The sequence below is a fragment of the Corvus cornix genome, chromosome 6, assembly GCF_000738735.6.
Source record: "Corvus cornix cornix isolate S_Up_H32 chromosome 6, ASM73873v5, whole genome shotgun sequence".
Taxonomy (NCBI): Eukaryota; Metazoa; Chordata; class Aves; order Passeriformes; family Corvidae; genus Corvus; species Corvus cornix.
In genome coordinates, this window is record NC_046336.1 from 20,813,981 (window position 1) to 20,839,411 (window position 25,431).

The 25,431-nt window shown below is 39.6% G+C and overlaps 1 long non-coding RNA gene across 1 annotated transcript in view; it reads right to left on the reverse strand.

Moving 5' to 3' along the window:
• LOC120410242 overlaps window positions 1-25,431 on the reverse strand; it is an 88,490-nt gene that overhangs the window by 54,844 nt on the left and 8,215 nt on the right. Inside the window, exon 2 of the long non-coding RNA XR_005602231.1 lies at window positions 5,513-5,591. This is a non-coding gene — a long non-coding RNA (uncharacterized LOC120410242). The remainder of the gene's footprint in view (window positions 1-5,512; window positions 5,592-25,431) is intronic.

The following is a 25,431-nucleotide window of genomic DNA, read 5'->3' on the forward strand; positions in this document are numbered from 1 at the left end:
GGTTGGGAAGACAATTTGCCAACTAGTCAGTGCTGCACAGCTGACCCTGAGACTGCTTACTGCCTTTGATGCTACATGCACATAGAGCAAATTCCCTTACATTCAGAGTCCCTTAAGTGGCTCAGTAAAAGAAATAGTCTAGAGTATTCTTGTCTTAAAAGCTCTGGTTTTGACTGGCTATCTTGAGGACAGTTGGAAATTTATCAGATTTTTCACTTTTTGACACAGGACCAGCCACCTAGGGCAGCAGTTCAGGTACTCCGAGATGGAGATAGTCCCTTCCTCACTTGAAACACATGTTTTTGATTTCTAACTTCCAAGACATGAGATTACATGCTTTGTCTGAGCTTTCCTGTATTAGACTGAAGAAGTCAGATCGAATGAATTCAGACAGCAACTGCAAGGAGAGAATGATTTGGAATTCTGAACTATCAAGAGGGCAAGGAAGAACAAAAGTTACAAATTATAGAACTGAGTGAAAAGGTAGAGCAGAGGACAAAGTAAGATGAATTTATTAAGTCTTTTGTGGGAGCCCCCCTTCTACAAAAAACTCCTTCTAGAAACAGTGAATTTTGATGCGCTATTTCCCTGTAGTTAATGATATTAGTTCACAAAATCAGGAAACTGTATGATAGTAAAGAGGACAATTCAGAGCTGGAGTTTATGTTGGCCAAATATTGGACAATTTGAAATAAGCCATTCCACCTTTTTGAAACGTTTCAATAAAAGCTAAATTCAAATATTCATAGAAACAAACAGTTTTTAGAAATCGACTCTCACATTGTAGTGTGTGAGTTTATATCTGTTTTCTATCTGGCTCTTTTTATTCCTCTTTTCCATCAGTCATGCATGCCTGATAGGCTTTAAATTACCTGAAGTATTCAATATTTTTTTAAAGTTAGAATCATACTTATCTGGTACTGTGGTACTTCTCATTTGTGTATGTAGCTCTCTGCCCTTTGTTCTCCTGTATCCTTTCCTGGCCTTTAAAGTGACCACAAAACACTGCACATTGAAGTCCAGGTAATGAACAGTATCTACACAATATTTTCAGTATTATCACCTACTGTACATTTCTAAGCACAATTTCTAGTACATTTCTAAGACCATAAATAGGTTACTCCAATCAGCCTGATACTAATTACGGCTCTTAGGACTCTGAACAACCACCAAAGTCAGTGCAACAACACCAAGGTGAAAAAAACCAAGGGATAAAGAATTTTTGCATGTACTATATGACTTCTGCAGAACTGAATATGTCACTGAGATCAGTAGGGGAGATCATTACAAAATCCCTTGACATTCACAGAAGGAGCTTTTACTCTTCAGGCATTTAGAAAGAAAGCCAAAGACACAGCAAACTCAGGTAAACTTTTTTCTGAATAAGAAGTCTACACCTCGATTTAAGGTAATTGAGCTTACTACATACTGACTTTCTAGCTGTAAAAAGTTGATTTTACCTTTTCTTAATACATTCACATAAACAAGTTTTCAGCAGTCAGCATGTGAAACTCTTGCCCTCCACATGCCCTGAGATAAAGTCAGGGGCAGGAAAACTATTTCAATATTTCCTCGTGATGGTGAATGTAACAAAAATAAAAAACTGATTTTACCAGACAGTAAAACAAGTACTTTGTATTAATGGAGAAAAGTACCCTGAAAGGGTCCTTAACCTCACTGCATGCCCTATAAACTCAATGTGGCAAACATGTGCTACGTACAGAGGAGTTTCACTATCTGTGATACCACTGAAAAAGACAGGATTATAGGTCTTGTTTATAAAATGGTACACAGAGGAAGCTAATGTAGAACTGGAGAGGAGAAGGCAATCCTGTTTAATGGAAAAATGCACCTGAAGTCTGAAACACATACACATTTAATCTTCTTGGGCTGTTCTTGCTTAGTATAACCAGAAAATAAAATTTTATCTATTACCTCTTCCCTTCTTTGCTTATTGATTGGTGAATTGAATATCATCTTCTTACCCTGGCTTCTTAGAGCTTCTTTTTAATAGATTAATGAAAATAGAAAAGTCACAACACTGAATAGCAAACACTTGCTATTTTCTTGGACTTCCATGCATTTTCTAACACCACCCTGAACTAGAAAATACTCTTCACAGACATGCCCAAGGTTCACATGCAGTATAATGGAGCCACAAGTGTTGAGACTGAACTTGCTTCCAACATTCTGATACTCTGTAATAGAGCAACAAGAAGGCAAATAAGCTTCAGAAGACCTATTTATTTTGGAAACTGACACTGATTCTCAGTCACCTAACAGTTGTCTTCAAAGAAAATAAACAAAATTCAAAAGTTCCTACTGATTCTGGAGGAACCAGTGCTGATCAGGAGCCAGCACTTAATACTGCCTACATCCAAACACAGCTCTCTTGGAGTCCAGCAGGCTCTCTAGAGGAATCACACACTACTAGAACCACTGTCAAAATCAACACGTAAAAACAGGTCCCCACTGTACATGGTACACCCCAGTTATTTCAAAAATCCCTTCATATTACCATAAGACAACCTGTTTGGTAAAAATGTCAAGTGGCAAAAAAGACAGGATAAAATGTAACTTATTGCTCAGTAAATAAAATAATTCTATGAATGAATTGCATTGATGACATTTGTGCCCTTTTTCTTTGGCATAAACATAGTAGTTACCCTGCTGAGAAAACAAAACCTCTAAATCCAAATGAAGTTTGCCATCCATTCAGGGAAAGAGTAAGATGACAATCATGTGGCACACATTTATCACATATTTAATGCAGTTCTGGAAACTGGAGACTGTCAGCAATAAGCACAGTGGAAGAAGCTAGACAAAACAAAAGGAAACACCTGAAAGCATGACTGTTGGCAAAGAGTTATTCCCAAGGAAGAGCTGAGGAAGTAAGGACAGCACCTCTCAGAAATTTTTCAGACCCAACACACATTCAAAGCTACTACTTTGTGGAATCTCCCTCCTCCTCTTGCTAGTTCATGGGAAATTTCATCTCTGCCAAACAAATCAAGGGAAACTGAACTGCAAATTCCATTAACTTGAACTCTGAGACAGCAACTCGGCTACTGTGAGTCACCGACAGCTGGAACAATCCTGCCAACTTGGGAGAGACACCAAATTTAGTGCAATATCCACCCTCATACACTCTAGTCCACAACAGCCAGCGCATCTGCAAGGAATCACAAGGATACTACTGCTTACTGGAGAGGGAGATGTCTGGTTGAAAAAGATGCCTCAGAAAGAAGGGCCTGCTTCAGGCAGCTGCTGCTAATACAGCCCTATATGCCCAGAGCTCTCAGCAGAACAGAACTCCTTGTTCAAATCTGGTCTTTCCAACATAGAGGACCCAAACTTTTTCCTGTCCCTGAATTTCTGGTGTGAGTGAGGATCTCAAAAGGGGTCTTAGAAAGTTTTCCTGCAGTAAACCTATGTACTTACAATCAGTTCCAAATCATCAGTTCTCTTGGTATGGAAAAGGAAGCAAAAATGCAGTATGCCAATTAAGGACTCCAAAGATCCCTCTACAGAATCTATGGGTATCAAGAAAGATATTTAAGCCTTCCTGCATCACAAATCACAGCACAAAGAAACAGTTACTACCAAACAGGAGAGATGAGCAATCAGCTTCTTTCGATACCTAAAACTACATCACTAAATCCAGTGATTCTTCTATCTCTGGTCTCATCAGGCTGTCTGATTAAAAAAAATCAGACTTGTGCATTATATATTGCTTTTGTAGCTGCACAAAGTCACTAAACATCTACAGTTCAGCCAATTACATGGATATGGCACAGGGCACACGGTAACTCATTTAGAAGGGTGAGAGAAATGACAAGAGGAAAGAAGCAACTTGATGCAGATTCCTTAAACTACGTATTTTATAAAAGCATCACATTGAAAAATAAAGTTAAGGGAGTTTGCTTGGGATGGAGGGAGGGCTGCTTCTTTTTAAGGAATCCATGTTTTCTAAAGGACAAGCACAACACCACATGGATGGTCCGTACCCGCCCTTACAGTTTTCAACACATAAGATTTGCTTGCTTTTAGGGCCTTGTCTACAAAAGCAAGCTTTAGAAGAAAAAACCCAAAATGCCATTTCCAACTCAGCTCAGTTGTACCACTAAGTCTCACATGACTTAGCCACTAATGGTAGAAAGACCAAAAATGCTTAGCCTCAAGAGTACCAGGGTAATTGCTGAACTCGACCTTATTAGAAACGATTACTCTCTACAACCCCACAGGTACAGAGAATTATTCTTTATGATTATTTAATAAAATTGCAACTTCATAACAGGACAGATCCTTACATCTACCTGCCACCTCTTAAATTAAAATTATTCCTTGCTTGCAAATCTTTCTTCATATTGTATTCCTCATGATTGCTCCTCACCACTTCCCAATAGAGGAAACATGCCAAACCTAACTGTAATCTTAAATTCGATGCATACTGCTGCATCAAATGTCATCCAGGGACACATTTCTGACACACAGAACTACTTCTGGAGCTGTAAGCAGTAGACTACTGATTTTAGTGTCCTTCAGTTAGGAGACTGCAAGAGTCCTTAGTCAGATAGGTTTTTCTCATTACAATCACAGAGCAAGAGAATCACAGAGCAAGATCTCGCTTTATCAGACAAATTTATCTATACACAAAAAGAGGAGAAGAATCTTGCCTTGCCTTTCATGGTTTCAAAGATACACCCTGAAATTTAGCAAGTTGATGGTTAATACAGTCTTATGGAAAACAGATTAATATAGGCATTACAATATCACATTTACTTTCACCTACCCTTCTTTAGAGTACTAATAACTTCCTATAAACAAAGTTTTGTTTATTTCCTATAAACTAAGTTTGACACTCCCCTTAGTCACTGCACTTTTGCATGCCTGGCACACTCAGTATTTCACTGACTGCAGGGGAAGGTTTCGAAAAACTCCTGGTAAGTACTCACAGCAGAGCAATGCCATTAAACTTATTCCCCATCTTATAAATAGTCTTGTCAATCTGATAAAAGCCTGTTCAGTTAATGCTCAGGTACCTCAGCTACCTTCAGAAGCTAGTTGATGTGGCAAATGTAAAATTTGATGAAAAATTCACACAACTGTGTAGAAAACAGGTAGTCATGCATGCCTCTCAGCCATCCCTTTCCATGTAGAATACAGGGTGGGTATTGTATTTTTATCACTGTTTATTTTCAGGGTCTCAGAGATTTCTCTAGGTCTAAATTCAGATCTGTTCAAGAGATGAAACATGCCTACCTTTCAGCTTCTGCGGCCTCCAATGCTGCAGAATACCACACAATTTACACTAAACCAGAGTCTCACAGTGCTTCGATGGCTGATGCTCACAATTTTATGAGCTGGTAGATTAGACTTTCTCCACTGCAAACCTAGATACAGTTTAAGGTGACAGGTTTGGCAAGTCTGAATTTATCAGTTGGCAAGTCTGAATTTATCAGTTCCTCTGAACATAAACCTGCATCAAAGAGGATGGAAGTTAAGCACTCACCTTTTCAGCAGTGCCTTTGTTCACAAGCCAACACACAGAGCAAAGTCAACAATGCCTGGCTCACAAGTACACCCTCCAGCTGGGGAAAAAAAAAAAAGCAGAACGGGTCTAGATTAGAGATACACAGGAAAGAAAGATCAAAGAGTACTTTATTTTATAAATGTATGAAGAGCATTGCACAAGGGCTGTGTGACCAACCACTTTGTTCTAAACAGAAAATATTCAGTAACACAGTGCACACACTATTGTGTCTCCCTAAAACATGTCAAGTGAAAGCAAAGGCAGTATTTCTCAATCACTGAAACCAGTCCCCGTATATAAAAGGAAAAGCAGGAGGCAAAGAATATGCTAAGAAACCTTGGTTTGTTTTAAGAGTTGACAGTCCACCAGGCAAGAGAGTTCTAATTTCCATTACTGTAACTGACAGAGAACTTGGCTTTAAATTTCACACAAATACATTTCTTCGTAATGAGAAAGTTAAAACATGTCCCCGTAGGAAGTCCTCAATACCACAGCTCAGACAGCAACTGAAATTCTTGTGCAGACTGCATAACAGCAGAATCACAGAATATTCTGACTTGGAAGAGACTCACAAGGATGGCCGAGTCCAGCTCGTAAGTGAATGGCCCATACAGGGATCAAACCTACAGCCTTGGTGTTATTAGCACCATGCTCTGACCAACTGAGCTGATCTTGGGGATATGTAGAGACCACATACAGAAATTAAATGGAACAACATAAATTGCTTTCTCCTAGTTCTGTTTGAAAACAAAGATTCTGGGTTTTTTGCTTTGCAAAGGGAAATCCCCAGACTGGTACACTTTCCAAATTCTTTAAATCATCTCCTCAAATTAATTCCAGGACTGCCTTCCACTCTACAGGAATCACCCAGCAAATGCCAAGCATAGGCAAGTCCTTTCTCATGTAAGTCAGGGTCTTGGGCAGCAGCTCATGTGATGACTCCTCACTGTCCATCTCCACCACACCAGAGCCCAGCAGGCAGCTGGCACCTACCCAGACAAGAGGCTGCTGAGGGGAGCAGTGAACCTGAACACATTTTACTATTTACCCTATCACCACAGCCAGACAGCAGCTTAGGGCTGCTCCCCATCCGTTCAGATGCAGCCAAACTGACTTTGTGAATGGGATTTTAAGATGCATTTTATTTCATTAAGGAAAAATTCTCTGCTGCCTTCCTCCACATTAAAGAATGTCCTGTCCATGCCATCCCATCATGTGCAGGCTGGCCACACATAACACAAACGGTAACCCACAGTCTGAGAGCTCCCTTAACCTTCACCCACCTAGATGCAAACAGAAACAAACCAGTGCAACGAGACCTCTATATCCAGTATTAGTTTGCTCCCATTCATCTGCAGCTACAGCTTTGAAGCAGAACGTAGCAAGACACCATTCTTGAAAATTCATTCCTGAAACTTACTCACCTTTCTTCTTCCCTTATACCTTTTCATACTGTTTGCCCAACTGTTCCTTTTTTAAACAATTTTTTCCTAAAGGAAGGTAGCATATAAGATTGGTATGCAATAAGGTAGATTTGAATCAGCAGGAAGCATTAGGGAGGCAATATTAAAGAGCTAAGAAAGGCTGCCAACTTGCCCTAATACCTCAAAAGCAAACATAAATTAAATGGGTAAAAGAGATTTCCAAATTATTCAATCTATTCTCATTAGAAAACTGACTCTTTGATGTTAGATTATTTCCTGAATCTTTCTACCAGTCTTCTGTATTACATATTTGTTTTTTTGTATTTGTTCTTCCAACCTTTCCGTTGGGCAGACTATTCCATACTTTAACATATTTTATAATCTCATTCCCTTGTTTCTAGTTATGCCCCTTACTCATTTAATTAGTTTCTATCTTCCAAGTACATGCCTTTCAAATATTTGTAGACTCTTATCACATCTCAGCTACACTTCTGCTTATCATATAGCCCAAGCAGGCATGTGTGCCTGTGGGTCCCTTGGTCTGTACTCCTTTGTCATTTGTCCCTCCACTTTCTTCAGTTCATTTATACCTGTCTAGAAACAAGAAGTTTGGGCCTGTACACCTGGCTAGTTAACTCTCACACAGTTGTTCAAGAAGGAACTTCTCTTTAATTTTTATAACCCAAAACCACATTAATTTACTTCTTGCTACCATGACACATCTGTAAACTGATTTATCTGCTTCGCAGCTACTCACTCCAAAGGTTTCTGGTGCTTGAAAACACTAGTGTTTTTCCAGTTTCACTCCTACCCTGGAGCACTCACAAACACATTTCCAGTTAAATTTTTTTGACTGAATTCTCCCCAGTGCCTCCCCACAAATGGGAAGTACTTTATTTTGATATTCTCTGATTAGTTCTACTATCTCTAGGTCCTCTGTTAGTGTCTTCGTCTACCTCTAATTCACTTCTAACATTCGGCATCTTACAAGTTTAGAAAAACCCTGTGTGTAAATCCATACATTTTTTGGTAAGATACAACAATACAATAATTCCACATGGCCAAATACACTTTTTTTCAGCACTACTATATTTACATTTCTGTGACTTCCTGTTGAGAATTTCCTACTCTCAGCCTAAATTATCTAATGCAAAAGTAAAAGACCAAAACACACAATCTGATGTCTCTTAAGTCAGTTATGATACACAGTTAAGCCAGTGGTGCAGTCAGAAGGCAGCAGCTGTCTCCCTTCCCTTCCCCTCCCCACACATGAACCAGCTGCACATTGCCTTTGTTTTGCTGCCACTGCCCTGCAATGAGCCAGGTTATTTTTCAATTTTAGATTCAGTGCATTGTGCATCTGCACAAATACTTGTAATGGCAATCTGCACAGATTATGCAGGGACAGAAGAGTGGGACTGTGTGAGAACTTACAGTGCTGAAAAACATCCATGGGATCCTGTTGAATTCCCACTTGTAAGCATCACCTTAGCATCAGAAAGCAAGCCTGAAATCCTGTAACTGGGAAGTCTGCAAAAACCCAAAGACTTCTCAGGAACAGACAGAAGGAGAATCCTTAAGAGCATGTGAACAGTGAAGATTTCTGCATAGTTGAGGGGACAAGATGAATTGAACACAAGGTAGATCTGTTAAGGAGCTGAATTCTTTCAAGGATTAGAAAAAAACTTGATGGAGTAAAGGAATACAAGAACACATTGTTTACTGGAACTTTTTCAAAAGATTTGGTCGAGTCCTTCACAAAGGGCTACTCAAGTCACTGTGCAGGCAAGAAGAACAAAGTACTGTCACAAGCAGGAAACCAGCAAAAAGAAATGAAACAAGAATCACTGATCAGTTTTGAGTGTGGAAGAAGGGTATTTGGGGAGCTCTCAAAGATTAGCATCTATTTTCTTTCAGGTTGTTATTAAATAATTGCAAAAGAAAGCAAAAACTGAAATAACATTTCATCTGGACGCAACTTGAGTGAGGTAGGTCGAACACACAGAATAATGTATATTATTTTAGGAAATTCTAAGAGAGAGAACTCCTGGGCAGTCCGGGGCCACAGCAACAAAGCAAATGAGAAAAATAAACTGAAAGAAAGGGAGGTCTTTAATTATGATCTATAAATTTCCTGTAGTTATCCTGTAAAAATTTGTTGTCTGTCAGTGAAAACGGTCATTTGATCAGCACTGTAAAAAAAGTAAATAAGATGTTTAGGAAAAAAAATATAACATTTTTATATATATATATATATATATATATATATATATATATATATATATTAGCATTCTCTAACATATACTTTCTAAACCTGTATCTTCACCTTTAATGTGTTTAAGTCCAGCTTGACTTAAAGCAATATTCAGCAGAAAGAAAAATCCTCACGAAAATTCAATTTAAATTATCAGGGCAAAGAATACGACTAGAATTGAAGGGAGACTATATAGAAACTATTTCAGTACCCTTGAAATCACAGACAACAGGCTTGGAAGAAAATTCTCTCAGGTGTGATCAGTGATACCTTAAGCATTTCCAACACATTTGCCTGTTACCTCTGCTAGTATCCTCCAGGACAGAGTATCCAGACGGTTTCCAGGCAGTCCAGTCTACTGCTTAACTGTTAACTGCTTCTGCTGCTGCAAAGCTTTTCCTGAATTCTAATTATACAATTTAAGCCCTTTACTTCTGGGCTGTATGAACATAGAAGAGATTTTTTTTTTCTCTTTGCAGCACACTGAAAAATTTTTGAATTATTTTAACTTCTCCAGCCTGAATAAACCTGATTGTTGCATTCTCTCCTTGTAGGTCATGTTTTCTTTGCTACTACTTTCTCCTGAGTTACTTCTACTTGGTCCTCATCTTTCCTCAAATATGGTGTGCAAAAACATCTGCAGCAGTCCACTGTTCCACAATACAGGAGAGAGAAAGGCTACAAGAGTCCTACATAATCTGAGTTCAGACGGGAGCAATCCAGGTCAGCTTCTTCCAATGATCAATTTTCCATAATACAAAAAGTGAATATTCCATCACTTTCTCCAAAACAACTGATTAGGTACTAAGAACAGAACACTGTATGACACGTATCACTTCTCTGACTGGATACAGCATTCTCTTCTCCTTTCCTATTTTTCATCAGTGCATTCTATGCCTCAAAGTAAGCCAAAAAGGAGACCGGTTGTTATAATAAAATGATAATGATATCAAAGAAACAAAATCATGAAATGACAGACAGCAACCTTTCTTTAATGTATTTGTGCATGGACATATGACATGTGAAAGCCATCACACAGTAATTATGACAATACTTAAAAATGTCACCTACTGTTAAAAACAGGAATCTGTATTTTGTGACCAAATCATTGAGAAAAATCTCGTATCATTTGTTTCAACTATATACTCACTTCTGTTTACATTACAGCACACACCAAAAGGCTTCAGCCAAGGTTAGGATTGTTGCATATTATGTATCTACCTAAACACACAGCTGCCCTTTTTACAAGGGCACATAGTAATAGGACTTGGGGGAATGGCTTTAAACTGAAAGAGGGCAGGTTTTGTTTAGATACTAGCAGGAAATTCTTTACTATGAGGGTGGTGAGGCACAGCAACACGTCATGCAGAGAAGCTGCAGATGCCCTATCCTGGAAGCGTTCAAGCCAGGTTGGATCGGCTTTGAGCAACCTGGGCTAGCGGAAAGGTGTCCCTGGTCATGGCAGGAGGGCTAGTAACTAGATAATTTTTAAGGTCTCTTCCAACCAAAACCACTCTAGGATTCTAACTGTATCTGTATATGTAATCAGATTTCTGTATGGCTAACGGAAGACAGATGCTGTACCACATACTTTTCAAAAGAAATGGATATAGCACACAAGTAGAACAGAGTATTAATCCTAATTTTACACAAACAGAACTGAGATAGCAATGAAGTGAACTGCCACATGAAAAGCAGAGCAAGCAGCCTTGGTCAAATTTTCTAATCACAGTTATAGCTCATTAATTAACAAAACAATCCTGTATTCCTTTCCCTTATCACCAAATAACACACATGTATGATGCCTGTGCCTAACGCTCATTCACAGTAATACTGGTGGCTGAACAACACGCAACAATTCTCCAAAAGAAACCAGGAAATGTCATCTTTACATTCCTGGATTTAGGAAGCCGCTATCACTATTTTCATTCTTCCCTGCTCATAAGTTCATGCCAGTTCATACCAAAGGCCTACACAAGCAGGGTTTAAGTGAACAGCTTATTTCACAACTGAAGCAAACTAGGAACTCTGTCACTGCAGTCCACCTCCAGCAGCTGTTGTTAAATCAGGAGAAGTAAAAAATTACTTTAGTTACTTCACTCTTGAAATTACAGCATGATGGAGTGCTACACTGGAACAGCTGGAAAGAGAAAAATCACACCTTAAGTTAGAGTGAAGACCTTAAGAAATAAAGGAGTAACTGAAAAAAAAAGCAAACTAGTCACATTTTCATCTACACTTGAAAAAAGGCATGCAAAAAAAGCCAAGAGTGGTATCAGAAGCGAGTATATGTTTTTATGAAGAAAATCGGAAACATTGCAAGAAACAATGGAAAGTGAACAGATAAACCAGAAGCTAGGTTAGAAAGGGACATCTCCCCAGAGCCCTAACAAATCCATCACAAGGCCCTAGGGAGATGTTAAAAAACAAGGGGCTTTTGTAGTGTTTTTAACACTCCTTTATGTGACAGTGCATATATTTACCAAGAAGAGTAATGCAGTACCCAAAAACTAAAAATACAACTGCATACTGAAAGAAGTTCAGAAGACACAACAGCATTTGATCAAAGACACGCAAAGGTAACAGACCACAGAAGGATACAAATGATGTAAGAAAAACTGATAAGGGTCTATTTCAAAGAACAGTGAAGAAATCAGAGAAGAAGAGCTGGTAGAAAATATGACACAGGTTACACTTGCAGCTTAGTGAAAAGCCTAATGCAGCATTACAGCAAAGCACAATCTGCAACAAGCGAGCAAAAGAGTCAAGTACCAGCATGCATGGTGGGCACACGGGAAAAACATCTAACTGGGTAGTTTTATGACCTATTTTGTTCACTTTGTATTAATGCTATCTTTCTAATCACTTTATGTTTGTATCTAGGCAACAGGACCAACCATGCATATAAGAGATCAGGATACTATTAATATATCTTTACCCTGGGACAGATGACAAATTTATATAGAGGCAGTGAAGAATTCCAGGCCTTGTTTCCCCACCAATTGGAAAAAAACCCCCACAAATCCAAAAACCATCCCACTCACCCACCAGATTACATGCTCTGCTGCAATACAGCAACAAACTACTCCCATCATGCAAATTACCATGCAATAAGCACCAGTTCCACTTCTATTACGGGATATAATTACTTGGCAAGGATGGAAAAGTATCAGTAAAAGTTAGCAGGAAATGGGTAATTGAGACAGTTCATAAACTGCTCAACCTGCCCTCCAGCACATCTGCAGAATCCTGAGAAAAGGGGAAGGCCCATAGGCCAGATGAACTTTGTTGCTGCAATGAACCTGATCTGCTGTCCAGTCTTCTCATCTTTAAGTGAACTACTGCAGCTCTTGTCCTCATCCTGTATCTCTTACAGAGCTTTCAAACTTGCAACATCAGAATGACTTACAGAAGACTCCTGCCAGTAAAGACAGGTAATGCATGTGAACGGTTAAAGGCAATGGGATTTTCTGGCTCGTGGCAGAAAGAGCAGCACACCAACCTCTGCTAAATACAGTATCCATCCCCTCTATCCAAAAGAAATGACTATATGCTATTAATATCACAAGATGAAACTCAGCTGTATAAATAAAACCCCTCATTTCAGCTAAGTCTTCATCATCTCTCTGGCATCCAGCACCATCTCTTCACAACAAAACTCTCAGGAGGACCTGCAGTGCAGGGGTTTTTTCGCTCAAGTACACTGGACAGGAATGCAAGTCTTGTTTTATTATCTCCTCTTGGCAACTTAACATTTATGAACAATTAGGTTGGAATTAAGGAAAAAAAACACATCAAAAACCAGAGTTCTGTAGGAAGTACTCAAGTATGTATTTGCAAGTCAGCATGGTTTAAAATGGAAACATACTGTCTGGAAGTCAAGGGGACGCTGGCATGCTCTTTCAAGAGACTCTCTGACATGCTGGATGACCTCAAGTACATCACTTATCTTTCCCACATTAAAAAATATCTCCTTAAATGACCTTGCTAGGTAGCTCACTTTGAGAATTAAAAAATAAATACACTGTAAATCCTCCTATTATTATTATTACTGCTGTTACTATGGGGGCTGGAACTGTCATCAGCAAACAGGCAGGACATAATTTAATTTTCTTCAAATATTTATTATGCAATAACATGGCCATCTGTTTAACATTCACTATAGTTAGTTTCTGTCTTTAAAAACAGAAGGAAAGAAAATATCAGCTTTTGACTTCCACATACTCTTTTCAGCCACATATGCACTAATACATGGCCAACATCCTTTCAATTATAGCATCCAAGAAATTGCAGGAAAGCAGAAAGAATTTCAGCTTGGATGAAAACAATTCCAACCACAAATTTATTCTCCAAGATACAAAAAAGAGAATCCCTAGTTTTAGCAGCATATATTTTGACTTCAGCATTGAGAAGGAAAAACAGGATATGAAGGAAAATGGTGGGACAAGAAGACATAGATGGCAATAAAGCACTGTGCACAACAACCATACGCTAAAAGAGGACAGATATAAAAATATCACATATCTATACAAAACAGTAACTTTTCAATAGCATTAGTTTCTCTCCAGTGGATTATAATAAAAAACGCCATTCTTAAGTAACAGCTGTTACACAAAGGTGCCTTTGGCATCTAAATGTATGGCATATAAATGTTTGGACTCTTATGAAAAGGCTTCTCTTTTCCCCATTTGCACTGTGTACTTCCAGCAGCCTGTATGCAAAAATCTTTTAACATGTCAAACAACTGGGACTTTGAAATAATACAAGTCAAGGAGGTAGCAAAGAATCAAAACTAATCAACACGCACTGAGTGAACTTGTAAATGAGGAAAACTAAAAACCAGAAAACATCAGTTAAAATACACTCATCCCATTTTATTCTTTCCCATTCCCTCCTCCACTATTCCAAGCCTGAGACCATGAATCCCTCCCCAATGCACCTCAGGTCCTGGCAGCAGCATCCCTTACCATGCCAGTCCTGGTCCACCACTGCAATTCCAACACACAGAGCTCAGCCCTAACTGGGATGACGCCCTAATTTTCAAAGGCTATTTATGAACTGTGATACCACATCAGGTCAGTCATGCCTGTCTGAGAGGCCAGTATCTGACACCATAACAAAAAAGGGAACAGAGCTCAGGCCAAGAAACGCCAGCATATAGGTGAAAAAGCATAAGCCAGACACACAAATGCAAAAAGATGCCCGAAATTATAATGCCTGTATTGTTTAAACCATTTCTTTTCAGATCTTCTATTGCTGACAAGTCTTCCTGGTTTTATACAGCTAAAAGATAACATGCTATAACAGCAGTACACTGCTATCATTAATTTACTGGCACTTGATGATTGAATGGGCAGCAAACAATAACTCCCTAAAACAGTATCAGTAATTTGGCCTTCAGATACAGATGTGACCTTCTGTTCATAAACTGCAGTTTCCAAATACATGAAGCAAGAGAATTTTTTAAGAACTGTGACTAACAGAACCAATAAGGATCTGAATGTTACCTTTTTGCCCAAAAAACCCCCAAAGAGAAGCCTAATCATCTAGGAGAGGTAGCAACTGTTTTGTAAATACTTTTGTGTTTGTGACCAGCACAGAAACTGCTCACTTATAAGCCACACTCCTGTGGAGCAAGGGTTGAGCACTGGCACAGGCCTGTAACCTCTCCTCAGTTTCTCAACAAGGACAAAGGTTTAGGCAAACCCCACAGCACACAGACTTCTGTCCAAAACGAGCTAACACTGGACTTCATTTAAATTGAACATGATTTGAGAACAAGTTGAAGATGTGCCATTGCGTGATCCATCCAAGTAACAACTAGGTCTACTCTCTGTTACAGCTCTTGAGCATACCACAAAAAAATAGGAGGACAAAAAACCCCCCTGAACTACATTTTTCCTCAGTCCTATCAAAACTCCAATTTTCAGTGTTTATCTGCAATGCAGACCACATTTCTACCAAATATTTTATCACTCCTGTAATAATCTAACACCTTGTTTTTAATGGGATATTTGTAATTGCTTTGTGATCTGACAAGAATCATAGTTATTTACAACACTTCAAAATTATACAAGACATGAGAAACTCATTCTGAATTTGGCCTAGAACTCATTCACATCAGTTCCTACCATTTCTACTGTCCAGTTCCAGGTATTTCAAAGACTAGCAGAAGAAAGTCCTAAAGACAAACTTGCAAAATAGGAGTAAGGAAAAACAGTCCTTCTTACTATTCTTTACACTTACGGACACCCTTGAGCTCAAAGAAGCTGTCCAGAAGACCTTAAAAAGTTTGGTTTCATTTGCAGGATTTGTCTATATAACTGACCCATAAATATCAGCTTATTTTTGACCCTATACATTTTTACCCTCAATGATGTACTGTAGCAATACGTTCCACACGCTAATTCATGTACTGAGTGAAATATATTTCCTTTGACCAGAACTGCATTTGTTACTCTCATTGTATTATTGACAGTTTCCCTTTCTGATGACAGCAAGGTATCTCTAACTAAACCACTACTTCAAACAAAAAATTGTCAATATCCCTTTCACAAGATCTTTTTTATAGAGGAACAATTTCACAAATAGCAATGACTCTGCAATCACAGTAATTTGTAAAGATGCTGCAATCAGTATGAAAGATACTGACAACGCATGCACTGCACATTCTCTGCCTGAGATTATGTTTCTTAACAGCAGGATTACCTTTTATGTGCCCCTGCACTAAGGCTTGAAGGGCAGAGCTCAGAGCACCGTCCTCACAGCTCAACACCCAGGCCTAGAAACAAGAGGACCAGCAATACCATTACCACGAGGAATGATGATAATACAAAGTTTTCTGAGCATGTCAGCACAACTGTGGTATACCAGAAAGATTCACACCTCCCTTGATGGTTGAACAGCTGTATGAATCAGCCATTCACTGGAGTACTGTTCATTTGAACTTGCCTTTATATGTGATTCCTACCTGCAGAACGTGAAGTTTGAAGCAGCTGGTGTCCTCATGATGCTGTTTTACAGAAATCTGAGGTAGCACGTATAAAAACCAGCCAAACAATACATAAAGATTACTGAGATTACTCAACTAATTGACAGAAAGAAAGAAATACAATGAACAACCTACTTGAGATTACAATACAGTAATTTGGTCTCTTCATCCACCACAAACTGTTCGAGCAGCTGAGTAAAGCACTTCCTTATACTTTTCACTGTCATGAACTGGACCTTCTGTCCTGATCTGGCGAGAACTACTTAGAGCAGCAAAAGCTAAACCCCATCAGTGTGCTGGCTGGCTTCCTCTCCATCATCGAAAACCTGGATATGAACTGTGTGACCCTCTCCCCCATTAAAGAGCCTCACACAGCCATTAATTCATCTCCTGCAATTAACGGTGTCCCTGAAATAGATTAAATATCTTGCTATCCATCTTCAGATGTACTCTTACCTGATTTCAGCTTTTCTTGTATTGACAATTGGAAAACATGGATGGATATCTAAGTACGGCTAAAGAGACCTACTATCTCCCTGATGTTAGCCATCAGGGTTCTACTTGGGTAAAATAATCTCTCCATTTATTGGAAGAACAACTCCAGATGATTCAACAGTTTTTAAAATATTAAAGGATGTCTCTGATAGGCCTAATGATGAGATCACCACTAATTCTGAAATGACAAAAAGCTCATGCAATGGTTTCGAGTAATTTGATGCTGGCAATAACCAAGTAGAGATGACATTGTGCTTTTCAGATGTACAAGAAAAGGTCTTTTGGCACTTTAGAGAGAGGTTATGACAAGGAGCATTCAGTCTGGATGAGCCATTCAAAGTGTTCATACAACAAAATGTCAGTGAAACAGCATTTTTCAAGACTTTTGGCATGTTTACCTAATGCTAAGAAGTTAAATATGATAGGTACTCACTGATCTCCTCCTTGTCAACACAGACTGTAAGTGAAGATGGTCCCACTTGCCTGACTCTATTCCCTCTCTGATGCAGCAGACACAGACACTACATCTGCTGCTACCCCTTTCACTGCACACATCCTTCCAGTGAATCTGTGACACAATTCAGAGACACCTACTTGGGGAACCAGCATTTTATCAAGTCTTGTGAAAAAAAACAAACGACGATACGAGATCTACCCACGAACACTGAAAGGACAAAGACCTGTTGTGGAGATAAGCTACTGCTCTCCTGTTTCTCTCTTTCCATGATGGGAAACTCAGTTTAACTATTTTCAGAGTAATCTGTGCTCTACTGAATTCACCTGTGTTCACCTTTCCCTGAAATAGTACCAACAAATAAATAAAAGTACTTCCTTGCTAATAAAGAAGTCAAGGAGCAGGGTTATAGTAGGCATACCACAGGCACCTTCCACCGATGTATGTTATGCAGACGAAATAAAAGGCAAGAGCACTTCACAAAAGTCCTTAAGCAAATGTCATTTTTCATTTGATCCCAAAAAATTACTTCTAGCACAGACAAACTACCTAGAGCTTCAAAACAGCTGAATTCAACATTGGGTGCAAAATGAAAAGGTCAATCACAAACCAAGATCTCCTTTCAAAAACATTTTAGAAAGGGCTTTTCTGCGTTTATTTTCTCTCTTTTGCCTAAGTTTCTCTCCCAATCCTCAACACCTTGCACAGTAAGTTTGTCCTTAAACATAGAAAAATGTAGGCAGTGACTTTTTCATTTTGAGTGCTGCTGAAGAAGTAGGAGAAGGTGACTGACTTGCTGTTTGTTTTTTTAAATCCATCAGCGAAGTCTGTGACTGTCTCCTGACCCAACTTTCTGCTCTGGGAAATCTAATGCCCACTCCACCACCAGCCCTCCCTCCAGCCCTAAGGGCAGGTGGCTCACAACCAGCCCTGCAGAGCCCTCAGAAATGAAGCCCACACCAGCCACAGGTCAGCAGGCAGTAACACCAGCATTTGCTGCATCCTATACTTCTTGTTCAATCTGTATGCTGACTACTCCAAATAAAGAATTTCAACAAAGTTACCGAAGAGGCACACATCACAAAATTTGCATGCAGGTTGTCAGCAGCAGCGTTACAACAAGCTGGCCTTGTAACAGCGCAGAGGTGAAGCTTTTTTTTTTTAAACATAGTGATCAACTTACCGTTAACTTCTTTAGTCTATTCAATGTGAAGATGTGGATTTTAACTAGGTAATATGGAAAAATGGGTCTGCTTTAGTTATAGTACCTGGAACCACTGACCACACAGATATTCTTGTTCAGAACTGCTCAAGAATGAAGTACCAGACCACAGGACTGCTCAGCTGAATCATCAACTGCAAAACAAATACTAATGCAACAAAAGATACGCAAGTCTACAGAAAAGACAGCAACTCCACTAAGAGCCCCCAGATTTAAATATCTACACACATTAATTACAAAGGAAGCAATTCTCCTGGAAAATAATGTTGAATTCTTTATGTAGAAAACAATAGTAAAGTAATAGTCTTTTCCCTTCTAAAGGAAACTTTAAACAGTGTACCTAGTGAAATTACTCTTTGATAATATGCCACTGGGATGAAACGGGAGCCATACCTCTCTAACTATTGCTTCACTTTTGAGTCTAAAAAGATTTCCTCTCATTCACTCACAATAACTTGTTTTGTCTACAGACTTTGCTTATTAGTTATTATGTTAGAACATATTTCGGAACTGCACACTTCTTCACAGGCAACACAAATGCAAGGTGCTCAATGATTTGGGCTGCTAGGAAATGGAGACGAATTAGGAGAGGGATCTGACCATCACTTATCCTTCCATCTGTGGGATCTGCTCTCCCACAGTGGATTCTTGCCTGTCACCTTGCTCTGAGTTCCATGACCTAAAAAAACCATCTGTGCCACTGCATGTTATTCTTGCAGGCTTTTTTTCCCGTATAGAATCAGGATAGAAAAAAAGGCTGGCTTGATAAGGTAAAAGAAAATACCCCATCTGGACAAGATGACTGCAAAAGGAAACTGCTGACTCATAGCTCTATATTAAGCGCTTCACAGAATCGCCCACCCTCAACTTCTCCGCTTCCTTTTCCCCTACAAGTGTTCACTTTATTTTTCTCCCCACACTCTAGCAAAGCCTCACTACCATTTAGGCCAAAACACTGATGCTGTTGTCACAGAAGAGAAGACCAAAGGACAAAATACAGGAAGTAACTCAAGGTACAACTTTTTTTTCCAACTCATTATTTCCCAAAGGCAGGGAAAAAAGTCTGAGCAAGCTCAGCTCCCAAGACAGAGTATTTTAAAGCTGCAAACTGCACATACCACTCTTAAACACCAACAAGAAGTAATACATAAACAATGCTTACTCACACTGTTGATTTCCAAAAGGTCAATTAATACCAGGAGATAGAAAGTAATCCTCAATCTGTAGCATGCTTTCTTCCTTACAGTAATTACAATAAAGCACATATAGATGGTAGAATTAAAACAACTTCTGAAAAATTAAATTTTTCCACTGTATTTTTATGATTCGTGCATGTTAGAACTTGTTTTATATAAGAGGGACATATCAAAGTTGCTCAAACAAAACTCATTCTGATATGTTCTATGTTATGAGTGTTTGTCCTCACAACCTTCTGAACGTAGCGGAGTACATCCATACACATGCCTCCATGTAGGTCTCTTCTCCAACTGTGTCTACAGTTCCAATGTTAAAGCAAAATCTTAAATGACAAACTCCACTACACAAGCATCCCACTGGTATCACATGGGCTGAGCAATCATCTGATAAGCCACAGGGGCATCTTGAGCTAACTATAAGTTATAGTTATAGCAACTATAGGTGGTTTTTCTCAGGATGGAAGAACTATGGAACTGAAGCAGCATTGCCAAAAGGTTTTAGGTATTTTCTGACAGCCAGGTCTTCAGATTCAGAGACCTAGAATCCATCCAAGGCACAGGAAGATGCTACAAAGCTTTATATCTGCTTCTTGCTATCTGTAGCTTAGCTATTTCATCTTCCTTTCTCCTCCAAAACCCGTCCTTCCCATCTAACCTTCTCATGTTCCTCATGCCACGCTTGCCCATCCTTGCTGGTCATCTGTCAATTCCCTGTCTAACGTTTCTCTTTTGGCAACACAAGCTGACAGATGCAGTACCCACCTGATGCAGTATTTTCCATTTCATTAGCACCCAAAAACCTAGTAGCACCTCAGCACACCCACCATTTCTATGAACCCCAGTTCATAGAAACCCATTTCTATGAACCCCAGTTCCTCAAATCAGACTGAGATTAGCTCCATTGGATGGAGCATGGCGCTAAGAACAAGGTTGTGATCCCCCTACGGGCCATTCACTTAAGAGCTGGATGTGATGATGCTTGTGGGTCCCTTCCAACTATTTTGTGGTTCTGCAATCTTTTTTCAACAGCCATAGTTCCCACAGCCTAGAAGCTTCAGCTTCCATCTCCTTTAACCATCAGTCTGTATGCTGGCCTGCTCCAGTTCACAACACTGGGATATCCCAGCACAGGAGTTCCCTCCTCTCCCCTCTATACAGAAACTGCAGAGTGCAGCCTACAGGACAGCTTCTCAGTTCTGGTACAGCTCCAGTGCTGACCATATTCAACAGGCATGGATCAGCAATCCAGGGGAGACATCAGGCTCAGACCCAGGCTCACACATGCCCCGTGGTGCTGGCATCTTCAGCATTTCTAACCAGTCCTACAAAGTCTTTAGCGTACTAAAGACATAGCTATTCCCTTGACATTGTATCTCTCAGTTAATTCTCATGGGAGCACAAAAGAGCATTCTAGGTGTAATGCCAATACCAGTAACCACATATTACATATATTTTGTATATATACTTCTATTCTTTTTGATAGTCAAAACCACAGTAACAGATATTCATGTTCACTATAGTTTATGTTCATTATCTATATTAAAAAATGACCCCAGCCTCCATCCCAAGATACTCTATGGCAAAGACAAACCTGATACACTGCTCAGTTAAGTTACCAATTCTTATCCACCTACTAAAAAAAAAAAAAAGAGACTACTTTTCCCTGGAAAGGGAATTAAGGAAGGGTGGTAAAGACTAAAGCTACAGTAAAGAAATGCTGCAAACATTGCATGTACTAGCCCCCCAAAGACTCCATGCTTCCACCATCTTTTGATAAAAATTTATGTGACAAAGTGCTGAAGCTGACTCGCTCTATTTACAAATATTTTAAATACTGTCACCTTTTGCTGAAAAGTAAGATGGAAGTTTCCCAAGGCAAAGGTAATGTGTGTTATAAACTTTGAAAGCATACAGTGTAGTTTAATAAATGTTTATCATTATTTACTTGCTGGAAAGAAAAAATAAAATGAAGCAAAGTACAAAAGCCAAAGAGAATCCAATTTTCTCTTTGCAATTTGCATACCTGTGTTGGGAGAGTCTTTTGATAAAGCCAGTGGCCAACCAGCACAAATTATTTAATTGTGATGAGCAATGTGACGTGGTGTGATAACAGCTCAGGGCTGGGAAATAGCACTTGGTGAAAATCAACAGAAGCTGTTAAGAGCGAAATCTTCACAGATATACAGACATCACAGATCTCTCTATGCAATGAACTTTCCTGAGATACAGCTTCTCTTTAGAAGAAGTAAGCCCCACTGTGCAAAGCACAGCCCGTGTAAAGTCACAAAACAAACAGCTCTTCTACTCAGAAATAAAATGCTTTAGAAAATGTAGCTTTTTACTAGAACTGACTTTTGGGTCTCCTTCTGAAAGCTGGCATCTTTCTCCAAAGCAACACAGCGGAACATCCGATATCTGTAAACTACTTTAGATTTCACAGCAACAGAATAAAACATTACTTGACTCTTTAAACAGTGCAATCAGGAAGCACTCGTACAGAAATTGCCACGTCAGATATCACAACTGTGTGGCAATTGGTTTGTAATCTCTGGCACGGGGCCTTCCAGTCCCAGAAACATCATTCAGAAGAACAGCAGCTGGCACACAAAGATCGGAAATGTCAATATTGATTAAAATTACATTCCAATGTTAAAATTTTAAAGCCTTTTGAAATTTTCAGACTGCTGGACCTTGGGGGGAAAAAAGCAAACCAGGCTTTCCAAAAAGGTTTCTGATCTCCTGGAAAATACAAATTGGTAATGCTGTAAAAGCCAACATTGCAGCAAGAATGAAGTCTGCCTATTGCAGGTGCTCTCAACCTCACCACACACAGCTCCCCCCTCTTCTTACAAACCATCTGAGTGCAAATGCTCAGGAAGAACAGGGCTTACCTCGAATTCTTAACAGCGTGACACACTTCACTGGAGTTAGAAGCAGAGGAATATGGCAGAGGTAATCTTATGACTGCCTGGCTCTTAGAAGGGCCAGGGGGCTGTGATGAATGTATTTATTGCTGTAATCTTGAGCCAAATGCCTAAGGGTGACTGCTATTTCAAATCCTCTAAAGCCTTTGAAAACAGATAATCCATTGTTTAAAGATTTTAACTAAAAAAGACCAAGGTTGCAAAGCCTCAGGCAGAAGGACCAATGAAACACTAGACAGGAGAACACTTTGCATTAGTTTGCTGCCCACATACTGCTGTGCTTTGCACACTGTACAAGAAACAGCAGCAACTGGACCTTTATATTAAGAAAGAGCTTTTACTGAAGAAGGAAAAGAAAGGGGATTCCTCTGTATTATAGCTACCTGCTCCCAGATACAGCAAAGGTTTTAAGCCCTAGCAGTGATTAGTCATGCCCAATATGAGCTACATTAAATGGGCACAGAATTTTTAAAGCACTTGGCACTGCCAATGAGACCCCTTTAATAAAGGGCCGCAAGCTGAACACTGAATATGGTAGCACTCAAAAAAGTCAGTAGTCATGTACAGCCTCTGCAGCTAGTACATTTGAAGCATAACTATGCTGTGCTAGCAGTGTAATGGCAATGCTGAGCTCGTGCAAGAAGCTTGCCAAGCCAAAAAAATGCATTGTATGACTTGCTCCCCAGGAGAGAGACAGCATACCTCAGCAACTGTAACAGGGGAAAAAGTATTGCAACTCACTGCTCTCAAGTACTGCTTCCTAGAATTTGTAATTTCCAAACCCAACAAAAATTAACCAACATTTCTAAGAACTTTTCTGTGACACTTTCTCATTACTGTTTAAGATGATCTTGAGTGACAGCGATAGGACAAATAATCTTCTGCACCAGTACTACCAACACAAAGCTAGATGCAGATCAGTATTAGTCAAAACCCATTTCTACTTTCTTTTCTTGTACTCCACACTGATTTCTGCAGTCTCAGTGAAGCCAGCCTTACAAGCAGAAAAAAGGGATAAGAAGTCTCCTCATATTCACAGGATGGATTTCACTGCAGTAGCCAGCTTGTTCCCATAACTTTACACAAAAAAAGAACCCCACCCTAACATTTCTTCCTGCATCTCCTTCCTTTTCCTTCAAGACAGATGGAAGCAAGCTAGATAAGATTTTCTAAAGAAGTATTACCTAAGGATAATTAGGAAATTTAAATTTTAGGATTTGAGTATTATATCCTAATGTCTGTGCATACAAGGTCATTCCCATTTCATTTTACTGAAAGCTCCCTCTTGTTTTTCTGGCTATCATGAAAGTCCTGGCGTTTGTGCTCGCAAGCCTTGCAACCACCTCCCCAGCTCTGTCAGCAGTTTCATAGCTGCACTGGAAGACAACCGTGGTAAAAGGTCATGACTGCAAATGAGGATGAACTCCACACAGCCCCAGGAACAGTTACCATATCCCAACAGAGAGCTGGTATTAGAGACTGTAACACCAGTGTGAAAGAGTTGTGAAGACAGGACAAAACGAGCAGCTCTCTCAACACCCGTTTTCAAGTTTGGTGTTATCAGTCCCATCCTGGTAGATCATGCACGGGGTTTCTAAATCACTAAGCCACGAAGTGCAAACAATATCTGTATCCCCACTGAATGCTTTCTCCAGATAAAGCCTAATGACAGGGAAAACCAGAATCTTGCATTTGTGGTTTACACCCTAGAGCTGTATGAAGACATGTTTGGCTGTGTATTTATTCTTTAAGTTGGCTCATTTTTAAAAGTACTCAGTATACTTTAAGACCAAAGCATTTACAGACATACCCTTCAAGAACAGCCCTGCTTCCAGTGCAGACACTGTGTCAATTCCCACTGCCTTGCCTCCCAGCACTGCCTACAGCTGATCTTCACCCTTGCACAGGATGCATTTCAGGAAGATGTAATTGCAGGAAGGGGAAGGGGCCTGAGCACTCCCAACAGTTTCAGTCCTCAAAGATCTGTCCAGAATAGTATCATGGGACAGACTGTCTGTGCAAGGGTGCTAGGAAAAATTGTTGAGGAAAACACAGAAACATTGCTTTTGTTTGGTTGATTTTTTCTTTGTTTGGGTTTGGTTTTTTTTTTTTTTTTTAAACAAGATATGAAAAAAAACAAACCCAAGAACCATTCCATAGAAACATAACTAGTTTTCTGACATGACATGTCATGTCATGTCTTTCTGGTAAATTGCATAGGACCATAAAGATAATGCAGCACTGCTCAGCAGAGAAGCTTGGAAGTCTTGGAGCAGATGCAAAAAAAATAAAGTGCAGAACCTGTGACCCCAGGGCTGGTCTGCACCTTGATCAAAATGACTACTTCACTCTTCCCCTGCACCCATTTTCCTCAGGAACTGCTACTGCTATTACTTCTTCAATCCTCCCCTAGAAGAAATCAGCAATATAAAAATTAATCCAGTGTCAATTAGAAGTGGGAAAGAACAGGCAGCCATGAAGGACTGCAGTCACTGGCTCTCCATCTGCTGAGCATGCAGCTTGGCTCTTATCATGCTGCTTGTTTCCAGCATTGTTTCAGAGTTTCTCACAACCACTGTTAGTTAAGGCTAACCTAGATTTAAAAACTGTGCAGGACTGATGCAGAGAGAAGTAGCATGAGACTCCTCTTCAGCTTATACCATGTGAAATTGTACTTAGATGACCATCTGGCATGTCTTTAGGTGGTCACTCCTCTCCTCCAAAGACAGCTGCCCTGGCATGCCATCAATTCATCCTATCCTCAAGACACTACCGTATGTGCCAATACAAGAGCAGTACAGTATTTGAGCCTGACTGGGTTTCTTACTGATAAGATTTTTCCCTTCTGGAGAACAGTAACATAGCAAGAAAGGAGGTTTGTTTTGTTCTGTTATTTTAATTTCCACATCAGTTTCCTGATCCTCCTTGCTGAGTTCTT